Source organism: Pipistrellus kuhlii, unplaced genomic scaffold, assembly GCF_014108245.1.
Source record: "Pipistrellus kuhlii isolate mPipKuh1 unplaced genomic scaffold, mPipKuh1.p scaffold_m20_p_16, whole genome shotgun sequence".
In the NCBI taxonomy this organism is placed as follows: Eukaryota; Metazoa; Chordata; class Mammalia; order Chiroptera; family Vespertilionidae; genus Pipistrellus; species Pipistrellus kuhlii.
Genome location: NW_023425471.1, coordinates 15,270,133 through 15,281,684, shown reverse-complemented (window position 1 = coordinate 15,281,684; position 11,552 = coordinate 15,270,133). Strand labels below are relative to the sequence as shown.

The window sequence follows — 11,552 nt, the reverse complement described above, 5'->3', positions numbered from 1 at the left end:
AACATATTTGATTACCCAGGTAAACTATTCAAATAGCATGTTTTGTAAGCATTAGCTTTTTAAAATATTTCCTTTTCAGAGGCCTTCATGACGTTGTGACATACTATGTATTTAACCTCTGCACGTGCAAAGCTTAGTATTCAGCCACAGACTTAAAGGGACCCCTCATTCAGGTTTCTGTGTATTTTCTGTCTAGTCCCCTCCTTTCCAGTACTTTGTCCCGCATACACACCTCTCACTGGACACTCTTTCTGAACTCATGGGTGAAGAGAAGCAGAATATGCCACCCCACAATATGCTTCTTTGGCTTATTGATTATTTGATTATCTTGGGCTGATTATTTTTGAGAGGCTTCAGACCCAGGAGAATCTCTGAAAACAGAGAAGTTGTCCTTCTGTACATTTAAAAGGGAAATCTCCTTTTGTAAGGGCATCTCCCTCTCTGTACTTGGAAGAATGACTCTAAATCTCTAGAAAGTGATATAAAAATCTTACCCTTATTTACCATGCTTTGCCTGAAAAACTCCCATAACTGCCTCCACCCACCTTCTTCTGCCTTTAGCTGGAGATGGTATTTAAGGTGGTGACAGGGACTACTTTGGTGAGGTCCTCAGTTTTCCTGGGTCTTTCCCAGGAGGAACATATGTTATTAAATGTATATTTGCTTTTCTCTTGTTAATCTGTTCTTTATTACTGGGGGTCTCGACCAAGAACCTAGAAGAGTAGGGAGAAAATTATTTTTGCTTCCCTACAGGGACAATGATGTGCATTGGAAGAGTTTGTTTGGCCTTATGTCCACTTGGGAACAGACCCCTCACAGCTTCATACATGTGACTCTAATTCTTCCCTCCAAATGGATCCTCTAGCAAAAGCCATAACTTAACACAATTCTGGAAGTATCATTAACATACATGATCCAAGGGGTGCCACTGAACTAGAGTTGTGTGATATTTAGGCCCTGTCTCATACACCAGTTCTCTCCCTCTCCTTTCCTCTCTGAAATCAATAAAAATGTATTTTTAAAGAATAAAGTGTGCAACACAAACTAAATATATATAGAACTTCTAATAACTTTTGAGATCATCAGGTTGACTGAAAAAGCAAGAACTACCTATGCTGCCTACAAGAAACCCACTTTGAACTTAAAAATGGAAATAGGTTAAAAGTAAAAGCATCAAAATAAAGCTGGACTGATTATATTAATATCAAAGTAAGTTTCATAGCAAAAAAATAATACCAGCGATAAAGAGGGTCATTTGGTAATGATAAAGGAGTCATCAAGAGTGTATAATAATCATCATTGTTTATGAATATAATAACAGAACTTCAAAATACTTGAAGCAAAAAACCTGATAGAAGTGAAAGGTGAAGTATATAGTTCCATTAATTATAGTCAGAGATTGAAATACCCTGCTCTCAATAATTAATAGAACAAGTAAAAAAACCAGCAAATATATAGGAGACTTGACACTATCAACTAATGTAACCTAATGAACATCCACCAAGAACAGAATATGTACACATGGACTATTACCAAGATAGACCATTCACTGGGCATAAAGCAAGTCTCAATAAATTTAAAAGGATTCAATTTATGCATTTATATAACCATAATAAAATTAAATTAATAGAAAGAACTCTGAAAATCCCCAAATAACACAACTCTAAAAATGCATGGGCAAAGAACAAATAAAAATAGACATAAAGTACTTGAATTTATGAAAATGAAATTTGGCATTAAAACTTGTGGAATACACCTAAGGCTGTGCACTAAACACCTATATTACAAAAGAAGAAAAGTCTAAAATCAATGACCTCAGCTTCCATGATTAACTAGGAAGTTAAGTGACTTGTACAAGAGTTGTGTGATATTTAGGCCCTGTCTCATACACCAGTTCTCTCCCTCTCCTTTCCTCTCTGAAATCAATATAACAGAGTTTATATATAAATTATCTTCCTTTGGATTCTCTTTTTTTGAGATTCTTACTCTTGGCCTCTCTCCGTGACTGGTAATGATTAATAGGCCACATTTCCTCTTTTTCTCATTCACCCCTCAGCTAGAAAGAAGTCCCTTACCTCCACTTGCATCTTCTTGGAAGCTTGAACAGAAACCAGTTTCAGATCTAAAATAAAGAACACATGGAAACGGCCATTTAGACCAGTTTCTAGTCTAGGCAAAAACAGTGCTTACTCTTCACTAGTAACCCAGTCCACCTCACCTAGTCTGAGATATCCACATAGAGTTTTGGGGCCCAAAGCACTACACAGTATATATTATTAGTCTGATTGGGTTGCCAAAATAAAATACCGTAGACTGGGTACTTTATACAGGAAAAAAAAAAAATTATCTTCTCACAGTTCTGAACAGTGGGAAGTCCAAGATCAAGGTGCAGGCCAATTTAGTTCCTGTGAGAGCTTTGTTCCTGGATTGATCATAGGCAGATTCTCACTAAACTAAAAGGCCAGATTATTATGATCTCTGAACGCATAATAATCTGGCCACTCAGTGTATATTCTATATAATTAAAGGTTAATATGTAAATTGTCCCCTCAATCAGGAGTTCAACTAGCAGGCAGGCCGGCCAACTGCCCATATCCCTTCCCCCTGGCCAGGCTGGACTCCACCTATGCACAAATTCATGTACTGGGATATATATATATATTGAGTGGCCAGATTATTATGCATTCAGAGATCATAATAATCTGGCCACTCAGTATATACTCTCATATCCTCATATTGCCTTTCCTCAGGGCATTGGTGGGGAGGGGGGGGGGAGATACAAAGAGAAAGAGATATTATTATAAAGTCACTAATCCCACCTTGAGGTTCTCATCTTCATGACTTCATCTAACTTTTGTTCCAGTCATCATTATTTCCTTCGTGAAGACCCATCACATATTAATTCATCACTTTCAACACCAGAAAAGAAAAGGAGCTCTTTATTAACTCTGGGAACCTAATAACATTACAACATTAGTATAATAACCTTAACCAGAAGAAAGGGAGATATGCTGCAGAAGGGGATAAAAGACAAAGAAAGAACCCCAGAGTAGTTGAATGCCGATGGAGCAAAAACATGACTTCTTATCCCATTTGATCTTGATTGTCAAAGAGCTTAAGGTCTTAGCTCTACCAATCATTAGCTATGGGACTTAGACAAATTACTTCTCTGAACCTCAATTTCCACATTTGTAAAATGAGAACAGTAATAGTAACCACTTCTCAAATGTATTGTGAGACAATGAGACTATAATGAAGAACACTTCAAAATGTTGATTTCAACGTTAATGTTGCCCATCATTTGGATCAGTGTCTTCTCAGCCGTCACCTCCCATTGGAGGCAAACATCTGAGACACTGTATCACATAAATGTTTTCCCAGAGTTTATGCTCTTCTTCCTCTTTCCTGGTGTGAATATTTGGAGACATTAAACTGAGGTTAAATGCCTTTTCACCCAGTCTGCATGCTTTCATAAATTTTAATAGTCTAAATTATATAATCCCTCCATGCCTTATTGTTTGAATCTAAAAGATACAACTCTTCCAACTATGTAGGTCAAATATTTTCCAGTGGATTTCTGGTTAGACCAATGTCCTGATATGCCAAGGTTGTAGGTTTAATCCCAGGTCAGGGTACATACAAGAAGCAACCAATGAATGCATAAATAAGTGTGACAAAGAATTGATGTTTCTCTCTCCCTTCCTCTCTCTCTCTAAAATCACTTTAAAAAAATTAAAAGTCCATTAATACATTAATCAAATACATATTTATTGAGTGTCCCCTAAGTATTGCTCTAGGTATCAAGTAAATGGCAGTGCACAAAACAGACTACTAGTAAAGTCTCTTATATTTCATACCAATATACATAACTACAATAATATAAACTTCTCAACGTCTGCTGACTTTGTTCCAAAACTTCTGTTTAGAATGGTCATTATCTCCATTCTCAGATAAAGTTGTATTTGATTTATATTTTGACAGTGCAAACTAAGGAATCTTTAGTGCTAGAGATGAAGTAATTTGGAGTTTAATCAGATAAAATGAACATCAAGAAATGACATATAGCCAAGACCGGATTGGCTCAATGGATAGAGCGTCGGCTTGGGGACTGAAGGGTCCCGGGTTTGATTCCGGTCAAGGGCATGTACCTTGGTTGCGGGCACATCCCCAGTAGGGGGTGTGCAAGAGGCAGCTGATCGATGACTCTCTTTCATTGGTGTTTCTAACTATCTCTCTCCCTTCCTCTCTGTACAAAATCAATAAAATATATTAAAAAAAAAAAGAAAAAGAAAAAGAAATGACATATAAAGAAAATAAGCATGCTAAGGAGAGAAAGAAAATCTCTTTGTGACAGTCATTAATTTTTATTTTCTTTCATTTACTTTAAAGGCTTATGTTATAATGTAAGAAGGAAGGAAACATCATAAGGTATTTATAATATATTACAAGCTCCCAAATCCACAATAAATACATCTAAAACAAAATAAGTGAATTTTAGAAGTGACTTCAGCAATCTGACAACCATATTGAAAAATTATAACAGTGCATGTGTTTTCTTATCTTTACAGTTTTAAAAGTCTGTGTAGCTGTTTTACTATACTTTCAAAATCAAGTTTTTGACAGGGCCCAGAGAAGTCAGCTTCATTGCTAGTTAAGATAATCTTTGAACATTTATTCCAGTCAGATCAAAACTAGCAAAAGTTTAGCTGCAATGCTCAGGGTTGGGTTTCCTTTTTCAAAGTGAGTCCTTTGATGCTAATCTGAGAGTGCCAGTTTTCTATTTCACCGGCCCCATGCCTCCTACAAGTTGCTGACTCATTTGATAGAGTGGAATTAAGAACCTGTTTGAATCAATAGGCATTTGTAGCACCGAGTGCTAATTCTCCCCTGGCATCCATTTTCTCTTTCTTGTAAGGAAATAGAAATTTTAGCTAGGCACAACATTAACAAAGGTCAGCAAGATCTTGGAAAGCAGCTAACAGGCTTTGAAAGCAATAGCATTGGGGTAAATCAGATTTATAACATTCAGCACTGTTTGCTGCTTCTTGCTACTTTCATTTTTATTTATTTGTAAATATATCGAATATCTTTTATTTTTATCCTCCTACAAAACTCTGCATGGCTACAAAATCTAGGGCTCACAGAGCAAAGACAGCATTGGTCAGAAGACAAGTATCAGCTCCAACATAAGAATCTCTAAAGTTCAATGTCACAAAAAAAATTTTCTTACCACCTCATCTGCCACACTTTTTTCTTTTCTCATTATCCTATCAATTATTATAATACTTTTGGAAATAAATTCTCCGAGTTTCATTCTGAGCACCAAATTTTTGACCAATGTCGGATACCCTCATCACGTTTTTTGCAAATCTAAGTCATCCTGTTGGGACCAAATGGGATACCCATCAGCCCTGTGACCAGACTCTCTAAAAAGGAGGTAGTAGCCTCCAGCTCACCACTATGTTTTAGGAAGGCCTGTGTAACTGTTGATAGATCCAAGTTAAACTTTTCCATTAACTGCTGGATCATCTGAATGGCAGTTCCCACTTCTGGTGGAGAAACTTTTACTTTTTCTTCCTCATAAGACTGTGTTTTTGAGTCTTCCTCAGGTGTGGGCGGATCATCATCACACATTGTTATGTGTCTTTCAAAATCCTCCACCACAACCTCCTCAAAGTCCCGGGTGGCTTCCATAGCATCTTTTTGACTGCTTCTTGATTCTCCTTGATCTCTTCCTCTACAAATTCTCCTCCTTATCCTCTTCTTCATCTTCCTCCTCTTCCTCATCCTTCTCCTGCCCCCCTCCTCTTCCTCATCCTTCTCCTCCTCATCATCATAATCCTCCTCCTCATTTTCCCTCTTCTCCTTCTTCTTCCTCTTCTTCTTCAGGCAAGTTGGGAGTTCTCTTATTCTGTGGTTCCCCACTATCGGCAGCCTCCAGGTCTTCCTCAGCTTTCTGCTTGAGTTTCAGGGAGGACAGGCTCCACCAACAGGTCCTTATGCTCCTGACCCCATAGGTGCTTTTATTATTATTTTAAAATATTTTTTTATTGATTTCAGAGAGGAAGGGAGAGGGACAGAAACATCAATGATGAGAGGGAATCATTGATTGGCTGCCTCCTGCACATGGGACTGAGCCCACAACCCAGGCCTGTGCCCTTGACCAGAAACAAACCTGGGACCCTTCAGTCCGCAAGCTGACACTCTATCCACTGAGCCAAACCGGCTAGGGCCCCACAGGTGCTTTAAGAAGCAGTCCTTCAGGGACTGCCATGCGTGCTGCGTGAGCGAGCTTTTCTCCCATCACTTTCCACAAGGCGTTGCTAATGATGGAGCTGGTCAAGCGGGCATTTTCCTTCACATGGGTCAAAATTGCCACATCATCTGCGTCAGTGAAGGATATGGAGCTGCCATTTTTTTTTTAATTGATTTTGTACAGAGAGGAAGGGAGAGAGAGAGAGATTTAGAAACATCGATGAGACCTGTCAGAATGGCCAACATCAACAAATCAACAAAGGACAAGTGTTGGCGAGGTTGCGGAGAAAAAGGAACCCTCGTGCACTGCTGGTGGGAATGCAGACTGGTGCAACCACTGTGGAGAACAGTGTGGAGTTTCCTCAAAAAACTGAAAATGGAACTCCCATTTGACCCAGTAATCCCACTTCTAGGAATATATCCCAAGAAACTAGAAACACCAATCAGAAAGGATATATGCACCCCTATGTTCATAGCAGCACAATCTACAATAGCCAGAATTTGGAAACAGCCTAAGTGTCCGTCAGCAGATGATTGGATCCAAAAACTATGGTACATCTACACAATGGAATACTATGCTGCCATAAAAAAGAAGGAATTCTCATCATTTGCAGCAACCTGGATGGAATTGGAGAACATCATGCTGAGTGAAATAAGCCAATCAATGAAAGAGAAACATCACATGACCTCACTCATTTGTGGATAATAAAGAGCATTATAAACTGATGAACCAAAAGATAGATATAGAGACGGTAAAGCAACAAGCAGACTGTCAAATTACAGCAGGTAGGGTAGGGAGATCTGGGGGAGATAATAGATTAACCGAAGGACTTTTATACATGCATATAAGTACAACCAATGGACACAAAACTCTGGGAAGGGAGAATATGTATGGTGGGGGGGGGCAATGTTAAAATATGTACACAGATAATAATTTAATTAAAAAATGTAAAAAAAATGAAAAAAAAAGATAGATATAGAGACAGTATATCAACAAGTAGACTGTCAAATTACAGCGGGGAGGGGAGGAAGATCTGGGGGAGATAATAGATCAACCGAAGGACTTTTATACATGCATATAAGTACAACCAATGGACATAAAACTCTGGGGAGGGAGGGGATGTGTGGGAGGGACGGAGGGGGGCAAAAAAAATCAATAAAGTTGAATAGATAAATATGAAAAATAAAAATAAATAAATAAATTTAAAAAAAAAAAAAAACATCGATGAGAGAGAGTCATCAATCAGCTGCCTCTTGCACACCCCCCACTGGGGACATGCCCGCAACCAAGGTACATGCCCTTGACCGGAATCGAACCCGGGACCCTTCAGTCCCCAAGCTGACGCTCTATCCATTGAGCCAAACCGGTCTCGGCTGGAGCTGCCATTTTCCATCGCAAGCAGAGTCCAAGAGTGACTGGACCCATTGTCTTGGCCCAGATCCATTGCTCTGCCATGGCAAACACAGGATACCTGTGTAAATAGGCACAGAGCACAAATGATGGACCTGTGGTACCGCTCTGGACTTTGTCTTGCTACTTTTAGCAGCATCTTACAGAGGGATGGACCCCAGTCAGCTAGCTAGAGAGCAACTGAAAATGAAAGGGAATGTAACTATCAAGAGTCATTTAAGTCTGTGGCCTGCCATTTCAGAGCCCCACACAACTGCAAATCTCTCTGCAACTCCACAGTGAAGCAGTTTAAAGAGGCTACAAAAAAGGAAGACTTGGGAAGAGATAATACTGGGCTCCTCAAGTGCCTTCCTTCTTGACCAGTACATGAGAGCCAGAGCAGAGGTGAAGAGCATATTAAGAATGTCAACCTCCCACCCAAACTTAAGAAGCGCTAAGGAAGGAACTATCAAGTTGAATGACAGGAAGCTGAGTCAGCAGAGAGAACAGCAAAAAGCAAAAGAATATTCCTTGAAGAGATCGTGGGCTATAGTTATTTCTTTTTGTTTGTTTGTTTTCAAATGAAAGCTTTTGTCATCTTTTTACATTAAAAAAAATCTTATTGTTGAATCATCTTTGTTCCTCTGGAGCTGTGCTTGGAGCCACTCTGACACTATGTCTCTTCATTACCAGTCAAGGAATGGGTGTCTTGAGTATGAAATAGCTGCAGAGCCTCTTACAAGTACTTGGGAAACAGGAAGCTATCAGCATTCCCTGCAGTCAGGAGCACCCCATTGGCAGAACAGAAGGTAATGTCGGGGGTCTGTTGGTGAACAGGGTCACTTAGCAATTTGGCCATATGTCACTGATGACATCAGGGTTCCCAGACAGTCCTGGGGCCAGGTGTATGTGCATTCTTCCCAGACAGGACAGGTCCTTGAGCAAGATGGATGGCCAGTGCTGTCAGAATGTACCATGGATAAGCATCAGAGACACAGGGCCTGTGGGGTCTCCAGAGACAGCAGCTCCAACTCAGTTACCTGCAGGGGTTACCAGGGGGAGGGGCCTTGTTCCTCCCAGGATAGAAATCAAGAAAGGAGCCATAATCAACAGAGGAGACGAAACAGATTCGGAAAGAAAGAAGTTTATTAAAGATGAAGTGAGAAAGCTCAGTGCATTGAGGCAGCACACACTAGATGAAGAATAGTATGGCTGCCCAATTTACATCTGGGGTCTGGCTTACATAGTCACATGCTTCCTCTGCCCCCTTTGCTGGGCTGGCACTTCTCACACAGGCGCAAGGCAGATTCCTTTGTCCCTCAGTTTCCCACCAGCAGGCTGACACTGGTTTGTGCAGGCAGAGTATGCTTTTTTGTTCTCCAGGTTCTTCTTTTGGTCCTCTGGCTCTGATTCACACAGACGCAGAAGAGCTACATGTTCTAACATACAACGCATGCTTCATTAACATCTTAGGTCTCCACTCAAGGATGAGTCTCTTCCCTGGATTTGACTTTGGGGTGAAGTGGCCTCCTACACAGGGAGTGACTTCGATTGGCCTGGATGAGAGGGCCAGTGCTGGGGTCCCCCTGCTGTTTTCCATTGTTGTCCACCATGCACTGCACATCTTCAGCTGGAAATCTGAGAAACTTGGTCAGCTATAGAGGGTGCCTAGGGACACAAAGCTGTTCACCCCCATAGCAAGACCCAGCTTCAGGGCCCATGGTGCAGGACTTGATCAGGTTCTTGGGGTCAGTGAGCCCTTCTACCCCTGGACCCTGCTACTTCCTGCCTCCTTCCACCAGAGTAGTTCATGGCCAAGCCAGATTCTCACCGCCTGGCAGCTGATCCTGCCTGATACTTACTTCTACATGTAATTGACAAGCGGCATATAGATCAGAAGCCTATTAAATGTCAGCGGGAGTCTGAAAGCCCAAGAAACCAAAACCTGGTTTGCAAATGCCGATATGATTAGGGCCTCTCTAGGGGAGGAAAAATAATTTCCCCTCTATATTTCTAGGTTCCTGCCTGAGATCCCCTGTAATAAAAGACAGACTAATAAGGGAGAAAAGCAAACAGAAGTTTAATAACATGTATACCTCCTGTTTACATGGGAGAGACCCAGGAAAACTGAGACTCCTGGAAATGATCCAAGCCACCATCACCTTAAATATAAAATATGTTGGGGGTGGGGAGTCAGTTAGTGGCAGATGAGGCCATTATAATCACTGTAAATGAACCTTCTAAAGAGAGGGTAGAGACTGGGGCCATAAAGGACAATGGACATGGGGTACCCTTAACAGAACAGAGTTTAAGGCTGTCTGATGAGCTAACTATGGAATTTAATCCAATACTAGCACAAGGAGCTTTTGCATTTCCAAACCAGCAGGATGCAATAATGGCCATAAACTGATGACTACTGAGTGGTTCTGTTGCTGGAGGAGTTAATAGGCCAGATCTCCTAGACACAAGTGGGCATGAGGTTGAGGTTCTTGAGGTGCCACTGAAATAAGCATTTTCAGAAGACCCCAAGGGAGAATGAGATGTGGTAAATGACTCCATTTGAGTGCAGTTACATTTGTCAGGTTCCAAAGTCCCCTCCCCCTTAAGCCAGTCCTGAAAGAGGGGCAGCTGGGGTTCCAGTAGAGCCAGAAGCAAGGCCAGTGTCCAGAGCTTCCTTCCATGTGGCAGCCGGGTGTGGTTCAGTATTCGGGCTAATTAAAGTCCATTAGCCACGTGTGGAGGGAGCCCCACGTGGCTCGGGGAGCACAGCCCCTGCAATAGGAGAGCCAGGAGCCTAGTATGCTGGGATTGGGGCAAGGGAGGGAGAAAGAGAGAGAGAGAGAGAGAGAGAGAGAGAGAGAGAGAGAGAGAGAGAGAGAGAGAGAGAGAGAGAGAACTTTCTTTGTTCAGAAGTTTAAATATTCAAGATTTGAGCCCTTGCAGTGGCCATGCCTATTCTGGCCACTGACTCATTTCCAGGTGTGACTGACAAACAGGTTGGCACCTTCCCAGGTCACTCAGACCTCCCTGGGCATGCGCCCAAACTGCCTTTGTCCAGTGCATTCTCCCACTGATCAGCAGGGAACAGACTTGGAGAGTATTACATTAGCAAAGCTGTATAAACGGCAGGCCTATATTATCTAATCTTCCCTTTACTCCATTCCTGTTGAATAATAACCAGATTATTATAACGGTATCAATTCCAATTCTCCCTTTCCAGAATCAGCAATTCTTGTTACCTTGATTCTATTACTCTATAATGTTGTCTATGGGACACAACACTTGTCTTATTTTTTATAGATTGTGGGATCACAAGGAGATATCCAAGCCTGTCATAGGGGATCACACGTCACTAAGAGATGGTGGACTTTGAGATATATGTGGTATAGGAGAGGAACAATTATTTTCCCTTTGCCTTTCTAGGTTCTTGGCTGAGACTTGACCCCCAACCCCTATGTAATAAAAGAAAGACTAACAGGAGAAAAACAAAAGTTTACGTATATGTGTACCTCCTGTATACAAGGGAGATACCCAAGAAAACTGCCTAATTCCCCCAAATGGTCCCAGCCACCAACTTAATTACTTTCAGTTAAAGATAAAAGATATTGGGGGTGGGGGAGGCCAGTTATGCAGGGTATCAGGAAAGCACAGTAAATAAGGGTAAGGTTATTAATTGATAAGAATTTCTAGAGATTTAGTCATCCTCCTCTTCCTAGTAATTGCCATTTACAAATGGAGATTTCCCTTATAAATGTCTATGTTTCTTACAAAAGGGTAACCTTTATTTCCCCACTTAGTTTCAGAGCTTCTTCTGTGTCTGCTGTTTCTTACACATAAGCAGCTCAAGATAATCAATAGGCCAAAAAGACATATTTTGGGGGTGGCAAATTCTGCTCCCTTTGTTAGT

The 11,552-nt window shown here is 41.0% G+C and overlaps 2 pseudogenes; both read right to left on the bottom strand.

Moving 5' to 3' along the window:
• Positions 1-5,270: 5,270 nt before the first annotated feature.
• LOC118720189 lies at positions 5,271-7,649 on the bottom strand (annotated as a pseudogene).
• Positions 7,650-8,264: 615 nt separating this feature from the next.
• Positions 8,265-9,457, bottom strand: LOC118719800 (annotated as a pseudogene).
• Positions 9,458-11,552: the final 2,095 nt, after the last annotated feature.